Here is a 12,716-nt window from a genome sequence, read left to right as displayed (position 1 = left end):
AGAGTGAGAAACTGTCTCGAATGCTCGTTTGAGATCTAAAAACAGTACCACAATCGTCCTCTTTTCTTCTATCATTCTTTTCCATTTGTACAACATTAGATTCAGGGCCGACTCGCAAGAGTGTGCCTGTCAAAAACAAGATTGTTCTTCAATTAAAATTTCTTCCTTCTTTAAATACTCCAATAGTTGATATTTTATTATAGTTTCTAATACTTTCTCGTAAATGGGCAACATATTAACCGGTCTATATTCGTCTGCTTTTGTTGTCCTAGGCTTTTTAGGTATCGGTACAACAACTGATTGTTTCCATTCACTTGGGAAAATATCAGTTCTTAGAGATTTATTGATAATATCTAACAATAGTTCACCTGTAACTTCTAATGAGTCCTTCAGCACTTGTAAATTTACGTTGTCAATACCTGACGAACTATCTATTCGATCAATTGCCTTTTTCGGTTTTCTTAAGTTATTTGGCTAAACTCACCCCAATGTTCAAAACTTTGTCTATTGTCATCATTAAATGAAGCAGCAACATCATCTATACTATTATGAATCTCTTGAATACTATCTAAAAAGTACGAGTTAAAATTCTCACAAATTTCCTGGTTGCTTTCTGTGTTCTTCCCATTAAAACTTATACAGTTTGCCGATTTCTCTTTATTGTTCCATAATTCCTTTAAAACTTTCCACAATTATTTACTGTTACCTCTATTTTGGTCTATTTTATTCTGAGTGTATTCCGCTTTTGCATTTCTAATAGAATAGGAGTATTCATTTCTTAAAACTTTATAATGATGCCAATCGGCTTCATCCCAACTGGAACTTGCCTTTCTATATGCATCATCTCTTGACATTTGAAAATTTTTAATTCTAATGTATACCACTTTTTCCGCGACCTGCATTTTATTTTTCTTACTACCACTAGTTGGTTAACACTTTCCTTCAGAATCGTAGATAAAATATCTGCTTTCTCCTCCAAAAGTCTAACACTATCATTCAGTAATTTGTTTCTCAGGAGAGCAACTAAAGCTTCTTTAGAATATTGTTTCCAGCACTTTATTATCAAAACATCCTCTACTATGTCGTCGATTTCTTTAAAATTGATTTCCAATGTTTCATGATCAGATATTTTGTGATCATTTACAATCGACACTTCAATTTCATTAACATTACAAAAAACTAAATCTATTATTGTTTGCGACATTCTGGTACGCCTTGTTTTTTCTTTTACCTTTTGGTCTAAATCATAGCAATGTGCAACTTTGCGCAAGCCATCACTGTCTCTTGGGTTCTCCCAATTTATATTGAAGTCTCCCGCAATCAAGTTCACCTGGTTTTCATCTAAAACGCTTTCAAGCCAATTTTGTTCTAAATAATCTAAAAACTCGTTATCATTCGCATTTGGTGAGTGATAGAGCAAACCATACGATCCTTGTTTCAGCCCTTTGACTACTTTAATTGCTAAAAACCAGTTTTGACCCAAAATAGTATTGCTAATCTCTCTATATTTAACAGAGTTATGAATATACATCATTACTCCTCCAGTATGTCGCGATGAAGAGAAACAACAGCAGATGTTATAGTTTCTAATACTGTACTCATTAATATCAATATCAATTGTCAAATGTGTTTCAGTTAACATAATAATCTTTGGTTTTTTCTCTTGTACAAGAATTTCAACCTCCTCAAAGTGAGCTGTAATCCCAGCAATATTTAACAAAATAATTTCCGCTGCACTACTTGATTGCTACTTATTGTAGTCAATGTACTGCCTTGAAATTTTGCGCCTTCTCAGGTAGATCGGGCATTCAAAACTCCAGGCTGTATGGTTGGTCTCTAGCTTTGTCTTTCTTTCCTCATTTGAAATACAACAATTGGTGCATTTAACCTGGTCCGATGAGCACACTTTAATGTCATGATCTCCAGCACATTTCGCACAATGAAGATTATTAACGCAATCCTTTGATTTATGACCATAACCACAACATTTGAAGCAACGCAGGACATCAACACTCTCTGTCACTCTACATCTGTCCAGATCTATGTAAACTTTCCCTTTCTAATGATTTGCTCAAACGTAACTGGGTCTGTTTCGCATATTATAGTAAATTCAGTGAAAACACCTCTACGATGCTTAATTGTTTTCAAGATTCGCAAATGTTGAATAGTCTCAATATCATTTTGTGATTTCAAAACTTCTTTCAAGTCATCACAGTCATACTCATCACCAACATTCATTATCTTGATTTTAGGTAGTTTCGGTTGCTCAATTGCAGCTTCGTAACCATTACCCAATTCCTCTGTGACTTTTTTCCTGAGCCCTTCGGCTTCCACTTTTGTATTACATTCAACAACAATTGAACCATTCACACCGTTTCGTACATTCCGTATACCCATTTGGGATGGATTTATTTTATTCCTTACCTCTTTTTTAGTTTTTTGATTGGTTTGCTGTAACGCTGGTTTGATTCTCACCATACATTCGACTGTGGTTTTAGAACGTTTATCATTGTCAACCGTTGCAATATTCTCGATATTGTTGTTTTTTGGCACATTATCATTAGTATGGCCATTGCCATCAGATTTTGTAGTTGACACACTTTTATTACGAACACGACCAGAACGCAACACTGAATCATTCACATTTAAGTTTCTACTACCACCAGCGATTGCGGCGTAGCTGAATGATGGATTTCCATCACTACGTGCTAGACAATCGCCTACCGCAGGAACATTATTTTTTATAATTTTCTTTTCTACTGATAGACATTTATCCATCGAACTTTTGAATGCACTCAGTTGCATATCAAGAGATTTCTGGAAAAATAACTCCAATTTTGCTCACTTTTGTGTATTGCTTTCTGCACACTGTTTGTTTCACATTCCAATTCGATTTTCTCAACACGGACGTCAATACTCTTGATTGCTTCCAATAATTCATCACATTTGCTAATTATTGTGTTTAAGAAAGTTTGTTTTTTCCGGCAGTCGTGGCACATATACTTTAGGGATAAATTCTCACGCAAAGCGGTTGCTTCCGCATTGTTTAAATCCGCACATTTTGTATGCAAAACCTGACCGCAACCACCGAAACAAAAAACTCTATCATTTGGCGCATTTATTGCTTTGGCGCAAACATCACACTGCACCGACAACTTCGCTGATTAGATGTCGTTATTGTTTGCCTACGACGGTAGCTGCTTTTTTCACCTCACTGAAAGTTGTGTATCACATTCGAATAAAAACTAGAATATTTTATCTAATTTTTAGTCTTTTTCGATGCACTATGTAGCATTCAATAGGGAATTTTATTACCCGTCATACGATGTATTTTTCACTTCGCGCTACAAACTATTTCACTCTATAATTTTTAGTTTGATGTAAGACCGTAATTTACACTTCTTCTGTCTGTATCGATATCAACAATGCGATAGATGGAGTCACTTGTTGTCCTTTCTGTAGAGCTTGCGTGATGAAGGGTGTGTAGACAATCAGAATGGTATTTGTTGACCGCTTTGGCATGAACCCATGTTGGTGCTCGGAGATAAAGCCTTTGCAGTTGTGCAACAGAAAATTGTATACTACTTTCTCGAACAACTTTGAGATTGCACATAGAGCAGCTATCCCACGATAATTGCTAACCTCACGTTTGCTACCTTTTTGAAGATATACGATTTTTTCCAATGATTGGGGAATATTCTAGCTTGAAGCGATGTTGTGTTGCATAGGCATGACAATGGTAGACTACTCGAACATTGTTTTAATACGAATGCTGAGATACCATCTGGTCCAGGATTAGTTGAGGTTTTCATGGAACAGCACATATTGGCTATTGTTTGCGCGTCAACTAAAGGATGGTCACCTACTGGAGGACGCGGGGGAATGAAGTTGGCGGCTTTGGAAACATGGCTGACACCAAGTGATTTTTGCGTAAAAACACTCGAAAAATGGCTTAGGAACAAATCGCATATTCCTTCTGGAGATGAACATTCGTTGCTTCCCTTGAACATGACTGTAGGTTAGGGTGGCTCAAATTAGTATGGGAAAAACTTTGTTAAATTTTTTTGATGGGCCGCCGTCTTATTCGGTTCTATTTGATGCCCTGATGCTCTGGACAAAATTTCAGCCAAATCGGTCAACGTTTGGGCGGTGCTAAACTCGTTGATAGTTTATATGGAAAAATGTATGCAGAAACATCCAAAAACAGTAAATTCCAGCTAGACTACACAACATATGATGAAGAACTATGATACTCATTCAGATCTTGGAGAATTTAATACAGAATGTTATGCAGAAAACCGCGAGAAGATTGGAGTTTGCCCGGCTAAGTTATTAGCATTTCTCTGCAGTGGGGTTTGAGCAAATTTCGTTTCTTTTACCTTTGAAAAGAAATAAATTCACCCCTACAACACTCCAGTAAAATGCTAATATCTTTGCGTAATAAACTCTAATCTTCTCGCGGTTTTCAGCATAACATTCTGTATTTTATTTTACAAGAACTGAATGAGTATCATGGTTCTTGATCGTAAATTGTCCCGTCCAACTGCAAATCACTGTTTTTGGATGTTTCTGCATACATTTTTCCATATAAACTTTCAACGAGTTTAGCACTGCCCAAACGTTGACCGATTTGGCTGAAATTTTGTCCAGAGCATCAGGGCATCAAATAGAACCGAATAAGAGGGCGGCCCATCAAAAAATTTGGAAAAGTGTTTTTTGAGCCACCCTACTGTAGGTAGACCAGACTCGTTCCTCTGTTGATTGACGTAGCTCCAAAAACCTTTTGGATTTGGATTCCGTTGAACTTTGCGTTGGTAGGCGAAAAAAAGTTTGTTGTTCAGGCGTTTATAGCGAACATTCATGGAGTTGTATAGAAGTTTGCACCGGTGTGTTTTATGCTTAGAATATTTACGCAAAGCAGATCGTTTCCCACGCCGTAAGCGACTAGCAGTGGCATGTGCTGAATCGATTATCGAACAAGAAGGGAAGGTGCCTCAGTCAATGAGTAGTGTGTATCACCATCAGTACTACCAAAACAAAGGTCAAGCATACGACCATTATTGTTTTGAATGAAATTCAATTGAGACACGCGTTCTACATTATAAATGTCCAAAAGCTTAGCAACAGTGGTACTAATTGATGAGTGTGCAGCGTCAGCGTAGAGATAATTCGATGGGCTTGGTTTCCTTTTGATGTTAGGTAGGTTGAAATCACCGAGAATCAATAGATTATCCTTGATGTTCATTTTAGAGGTGATCTGGTGAAGCGAATGAATCCCAAGTAACAATTTTCATGCTTGTTAGATTTATTTAATTCTTATAGCGGATTTATGACAGCAGTCACCATGGCTAGTTGCTCAGATTTATTAGCGATCTTATTGCTATCAATAAGCCTCTAATAAATCTATTCGAAAAGCTTCAAACGTCAAATGCCGACTGGTCTTGTTAGCAGCTCTACGGTTGTAACGAAGAGCATAATAAGTCTAATTTTCAAAGCTTGATCAAAGCCATAATTTTGGGTCGTAATGTGGTCAAATGAATAACCCCAATAAGAATATTTACATTGCAAAGGGTTTATAACGGTGTTTAATAAGAGCAACATTTTTCTGATCGAAATCTATGATGGCCATATTGGAAATGGAGAACCATCCTCAAGTCAGTGAAATTTATCACTGGAATTTATGATTAGACGGTGTTTTCGCCGCAAAACGACACGTTTTTGGTAAAGGATATAAAAAACAAACATATCTGGGTGTAATGTCAATTAGTTTAGTGAAGATTTACGTTATTGATATTATAATAATTTTAAATTTATTGCCCAAAACTATATTATTTTGCGGGCGCGTAGTGCTTAATCTCATTTTTGCACTAGCTTTCACCATGAAATCGAGCGCGCACCTCGTTTCCATGAAAGTACATTGGAGAAAAAACTTAACAAAAAGTATTATTTTGTAGTCATCCTCATTACAGTGACTATAATAACAGTGTCGTCAAGTGTCAAAATTGGAACAGAATCGTCTGTCAGTTCCATACAAATGCGCGTTCCAAACGAGCAGGAGACCTGTCAAACGTGGCACATGACGTTACTCTTCTTATAGGACTCTAATCCTCATCATGATTTTCATCAACACATTAGTTTGTTATTATTTGTTTGCAAGATTTTGTTTCTCTTTTTTCAAAGCAAATTTTTGACAGCTGCCGCAGCCAAATTCCCTTTTTTGCGGGCGGCTTGAAACGGATTTTTATATACTCTTATAAGAGGTTTATAGTGGTAATCTAGAGAGGGCCACTTGGACATATCTTACTATTATAGTGGTCATCAGAAGGTAATCCTGTAGTAATGGGTTTTATTGTCAGTTCTTGTAATTCGATCTTGAAAACCATTTCTAGAGCGGAATAAAACTTGAAATGTTACTTGGGAATGTGCTGGTCGATTACATTAGAATAATTAGTACGATCGGGAGGAATATAAAGCATGCAGATATACAGAGTGTGTGAATGAAATTTTATCACTACCCAGATCTGCTCAACTGATTCAGTACTGGAGAGGAAAATTTGTCGAGCTTGATAATTTGCACGCAAAGCTAATAACACTCCACCGCCTGATTTTTTTCTGCTATTGTTTGTATTACGATCTAGACAAAAAACGTTGAAAGAGGCATTGAAAACCTGTCTCGAAATCGTGTCATCATTTAACCATGTTTCGGTGAGTGCGTATGCATCGTAGCTATAACCCTGTAAGTCCCATTTTTCCTTTTAAAAGTTCATCTCTGGGGCGAACATATAGATTTAACGTACACTTAGTGTTCGAGAAGGCAAAACCAGCCTTTTCCTAGCTATTACGAGAATTCCTTGAGGATCTATTCCGTTAAGGCAGCGGTTCTCAACCTTTTTCTTGAAAGGTACCCCTTCGAACTTTTTCATTAATTGAGGTACCCCCTACTTTTTGCGGTAAATGAAAAAAAGCATATATGAAAATCGGACCTGAAACCTAACGGGATTTATGGGTCTTCAAAAAGTTGGCTGAAATTTTCATCACCCCGTATAAGTTTATAGATCAAACTTCCTACTGAACTTTCAGTCTCTTGAATGAAGGCTTCCGTTCTTCTTAAATGGCGGCTTTCGAGCCACTTAAAAGAAGGCCTCTGAGCATCTTGATAGGTCGCTCCAAAGCATTTTGTAAGAAAAATTCCGAGCCTCTTGAAAGAGGTTCTTGCGAATCACTTGAGCTGCTTGAAATGAGGCTTCCAAGCCTCTTGAAAGGAGCTTTTCGAGCCTCTTGAAAGGAAACTTTTAAGCCTCTTTGAAGGAGCCTTTCGGACCATTTGAAAAAAAGGCTTCCGGGTCTTTTGAAAGGAGGCTTCCGAGTCTCTTGAAAGAAGGCTTCCGAGTCTCTTGAAAGGAGGCTTCCGGGCCTCTTGAAAGGATCTTCCGGGTCTCTTGAAAGGGGGCTTCTGGGCCTCTTGAAAGGAGGCTTCTAGGCCTCTTGAAAGAAGGCTTCCGGGCCTCTTGAAAAGATGCTTCCAGGCCTCTTGAAAGGAGGCTTCTGGGCCTCTTGGAAGGAGGCTTCTGGGCCTCTTGAAATGAGGCTTCCGGGCCTCTTGAAAGGATGCTTCTCGGCCTCTTGGAAGGAGGCTTCCGGGCCTTTTAAAAGGAGGCTTCCGGGCCTTTTAAAAGGAGGCTTCCAGGCCTCTTAAAAGGAGGCTTCCGGGCCTCTTAAAAGGAGGCTTCCGGGCTTCTTAAAAGGAGGCTTCCGGGCCTCTTGAAAGGAGGCTTCCGGGCCTCTTGAATGGAGGCTTGCGGGCCTCTTGAAAGGAGGCTTCCGGGCCTCTTGAATGGAGGCTTCCGAGCCTCTTGAAAAAGCCTTCTGAGCCTCTTGAAAGGAGTATTAAGAACATATTGAAAGGAGGCTTCCGAGTCTATTAAAAAAAAATCAGAGTCTCTTGAAAGGAGGCTTCCAAAACTCTTACAAAAAGGCTATCGAATCTTTTGAAAGGTTTCCTCTGAGCCTCTTGAAAAAAGGAATCCGAGCCTATCCAGTTTTCAACGAGCGCCAGCTTGCCTGCGGGTTGGTCTCTGATTTGACGTTTGGTGAGGTCAACTGCTCCCACCGTTCCAAGCATTCTGACCAATGTGGCATATAAGAAGGTGCTAATGAAGTGAATCCGCGGGCGGTAACACTGGATTGAAAACAGGCTTCCGAGCTGCTTGGAAAGAGGTTTCGAGAAGCGTAGAAGGATTCTCGTGCAAAGAAGCAACTGAGGTTTTCGAAAAAAAAAACTTCATGCCTCTCAAATGGTGGCTTCCGGACCTTTAGACTCAAGATTTTAGTTCGGAAGTATATTCTTGACATATTATTCAACATTTTGTTTCGATCAGGTAGATTACATTGAAGTTTTGCTCTTTCGACGTTTTTTTCTTTTGATCTGTTGTCCACAGCGAGTTGTGGAGCGCCGGATGCGATAGGCTTTAATTTACAGATCGTCATGCATATTATATACAAGACAATGTTTTGAAATTAAAAACATTATACTTTATCAATAAATTTTGTTTTTTTTTAATTCTTGGCTGTGGCATTGGCACAGCAAATGTTTCGGAATTGACGAATTGATATGAAATTTGGGAAAAAGAATTCACGTGTCTTGGAGGGACTTAATCAAGTGTCGGTCTTCCTCCGTCATCAGTCGTCTAAGTACACGCATGCGTAGAACAATCAAACTTTAGCCAAGTAAGCCTTTAACACAGCAGAATGTGATTGATTCACACTCTATACAAATCAACAACCAGCCCCCTCCCCCCCGTTGTTGGGGGGTGATCTCGAATAATAAAAAATGTGGGCTCGCTTGACTGTGGATATACAACAGTAAAGCACATGTGAAGATTGGACAAATCAAGCATCCGAAAGATATTTAATTTGCAAAAAAGAGCTAACCGCGGTGGAGGTTGGTACTAGGATTCTGAAGGCTTTTTCGCAAACGTGACCTTCTCAGTGGACGATCACATCTTGATGTGGATAGACGCGTGTGTTCACTCGGAGTTTAGCTTTGTTGTAGTTTTTATCGTGCGCGATATACGATACTGCCGATTACAATGTCTGGCATAGTCGCTGTGAAAAACACGCTGGCGTTTTTGTTTCCCGACGGTGCCTCTCAACCATCTTTGGCTGATATGGCCCGGTTCGTGAAAACACTGAAAAGTGATAAGCTGTCGATGGAAACAGCGTACAAAATAGCCGATGAGAAATCCGTATTTATTCGTTTCAAAAGTGCGGAGGCGATGGAATATGCTTTGCGAAACAATGATGAGATGCTACCGTTTCATTATGCCAATGGAAAGATGGTAACGGTGCATATGAACGTTGCCGGAGGAAATACTCGGTATGTGAGAGTTTTGATCTGCCGCCGGAAATTTCGGATTCCGATTTATCATCCGTGATAGCAAGATTCGGTAAAGTTAAACGCGTAGTACGTGAGCGGTTCCCAGCAGAATATGAACTTGATATGTTCACTGGAGTCCGTGGCGTTTATATAGAAGTTGATAAGGAGATTCCGGAAATTCTATATTTTCGAAATCTGAAAGGAAGAATTTTCTACCAAGGGTTAAAACCAAAATGCTTCATTTGCAAAGCCGACTCGCATATGAGAAAGTCGTGCCCGGCGGTGCTAGAACGACGGAGCATGTTACAGCGAACGAACAAAGAGCTTGCTGATAATATAGCAAAACAAGCCACAAAAAAGGTAGAAGTTAGTGCTGTTGCAATTGATCCAGTTGCGCACGGCAGTGGAACACAAAAGACCAACAAATTGGAAAAGAATGCGAAAAAATAATAGCAAAGCGACAACGTTCATCTGGCGCAGAGTGTGCAGATATCGAATCGAAGAGCGCAAACGAACCACCATCGAACGAGAAAACAAGCAGTTCTGTCATCGTTCCGAACGCAACGCCTGAGAGGACGAAGTGTAGAATCCCTTCATATGAATGGATAGAAGACGCAGACGAACGACGGGAGGTGATAGCATACGACAAGATCAGATTAGCCACGTTTAGGAATTTGAATGTGGATGAAATTGAATTTTATATTGATGATTAGATTAAAACGATTGTATTGTATTGTTATTGTAATGCATCAGATTTGTGGCTCCGCAAAGTGTTTTGTTGCACGACTGAGCCTTTAAATAAACTACATGGTAAAAAAAAAAAAAAAAAAAACGTGACCTTCAAGTGGTCTTGTTTTGTAAAGGTTATCACGCCTACCCTAGCAATACACATGTTTCACATAAGCTACTGCAACTCTTATGTGACCAGATTTAGTCAAAATCAAGTTGCTGCAACCATTTTTCGCTGACTTGTGCTGCTTGGGTATGTAGAGAGTAGGGGGTTGAGGGTTCGAGTCCCTCCAAGACACGTGGATTCTTTTTCGCAAATTTCATATCAATTTGTCAATTTCGAAAATTAACAAAAACCCAGATTAATCCACCTAGCGGTGATAGTGCCTTTCTCGTTTCTTGCGAGGGAGTAATTTCTTCGCACTTTTGGTATGAAAAAAAGTATTTTGACCATAACTTCTGAGCCAATAGTCCGATCCGGCCAATTTTTAATAGGAAACAATGGGACATGATTCTGCGTCGAATGTTGCGAGCAAATCGGCCGAGAGTAAGTCAAGACAAAATTTTCAAAACGACTTATCTGCTTTTGTAAACAAAGATTCGAACGTCGATTCGACGAATCTGTTAACACTCCCACGCAAACAAACACTACCAATAGGCAGGTGAAAGTCTCGGCTACCTGATGATGGCGTTGGTTTGTGTCGAAGTGCTATGAGATTCGTGCAATCGACGTTTGAATCTCTGTTTACAAAAGCAGATAAGTCGTTTTGAAAATTTTGTGTTGAAGTGCCTAAATAGAGAGTAGGATTTTCTTTTGTAAAAACTGGCCATAACTCCGAAGCCCATAGTCCGATTGGGCCGGTTTTTGATACGAAACAATGGGTCAAGATTTAGATAGAGGTTAAGGATAAGTGAGTGTCAGTCAGTGAGTGAGAGAGATTATTTTGCGCACACACATACACACACAGACATCACTTCAATTCGTCGAGCTGAGTCGATCGGTATATAACACTATTGGTCTACGGGGGTCCTATAAAAAGTTCGTTTTTGGAGCGAACATATAGCCTTTGTATACTTTGTATACGAGAAAGGCAAAAAGAATTTTGGTCATAACTTCTAAGCCCATAGTCTGATCGGGTCAATTTTCAACAAATAATGGGACAGGACTCTGCGTCGAATGCAACTTGTTGCGAGCAAATCGGTTAAGGATAAGTGCCTAAAAAATGAGCTAGACTTTTTAACGTGCTTTAATATGAAAAAAAGTATTTTGGCCATAACTTCTTAGCCCATAGTCCGATCGGGTCAATTTTCAATAGGAAACAATGGGACAGGATTCTGTGTCGAATGCAACTTGTTGCGAGCAAATCGGTTAAGGATAAGTGCCTGAAAAATTAGCTAGACTTTTTGCGCACACACACACATACACACACACACATACACACACATACACACACACAGACATCACTCCAATTCGTCGAGCTGAGTCGATCGGTATATAACACTATGGGTCTCCGGGTCTCCTATAAAAAGTTCGTTTTTGGAGCGAACATATAGCCTTTACGTATACTTTGTATACGAGAAAGGCAAAAAAGATTTTCGTATGGCCGCGGTGGCGAATAATATTCAATTATTAATAAATTTTGATTGGAATTGTAATACATCCGCCATTACGCATTTGTGTGCGAGGTACCCCCTAGGGCCTGCGAAGGCACCCCCAGGGGTACATGTACCCCAGGTTGAGAACCGCTGCGTTAAGGTAATGAAATTATTCCACAAAAGATTCTCAGAGCAATTTTCGTATTGATTTGAGTTATATGTAATTACTCATCACTATTGAAGGTCAAGGTAACACGGGTTTTCCACTTACCCCATCCCACTAGGGTAAGTGGAAAAACAACTCCTAATTTTAAAAACTATTTTCATAAATTTCTAGCGACCAAAATGGTATGAATTACCGCACAGTTGGTGCAATATTGACTGTTTTTGATAGCCCATTTTGATTGAACGCATGTAGATCATTTAAACTGGTTTTACACTAATTCAAACATGCACTATCGATTTTTCCTTTTCCACTTCCCCCAGTGTACCTTACATAAAAGTATAACTATTCCTCAAGATACATGGTTAACAAAATTAAAAGTACGGTCTTGGTGTTTACGAGTTAAATTCGGACAACTGTTACATTCGGGGATCATCCCATTCGAACGTTTGCGACAGACTTTTTTGCATTACAGTTGCCTTTCCACAACTCTATATTGAAGGGACCATCGAGATAAGAAGAAATCGAGGGATGGAAGGATAATTGAAGTGGGTACTAAATAAATAAAAGCATGTTGCTATGAAAAATATCTACAAATCAAATGTCATTCCTTGTTTTTATGTGTTTGTTATTGTTCTGGTAGCCTAGAAATATGAATGAATCGACATAGGGAGAGAGAATTTTGAACAAAATATGACCACAACACATAGAGATTGAGAGATATCGAGATAGGGAGGTTATCGAGATGTAGAAAACCCAATTGTATGTAGATTAATGTGACCAGTAAGCGTCCTGCGAAACGCGGGACGCCTATCTGGATTGCGTGCATTTCGCATAGATGTTGGCCCAAAA

The 12,716-nt window shown here is 39.1% G+C and overlaps 1 protein-coding gene across 2 annotated transcripts in view; it reads left to right on the top strand.

Moving 5' to 3' along the window:
* The window catches only part of LOC134205129 (ABC transporter G family member 23), a 323,526-nt gene that overhangs the window by 154,886 nt on the left and 155,924 nt on the right, over positions 1-12,716 (top strand). The gene's annotated exons all lie outside the window — the stretch shown is intronic.

This window comes from Armigeres subalbatus, chromosome 1 (assembly GCF_024139115.2).
Source record: "Armigeres subalbatus isolate Guangzhou_Male chromosome 1, GZ_Asu_2, whole genome shotgun sequence".
NCBI lineage: Eukaryota > Metazoa > Arthropoda > Insecta > Diptera > Culicidae > Armigeres > Armigeres subalbatus.
This window is presented reverse-complemented; position numbering and strand designations above follow the sequence as displayed.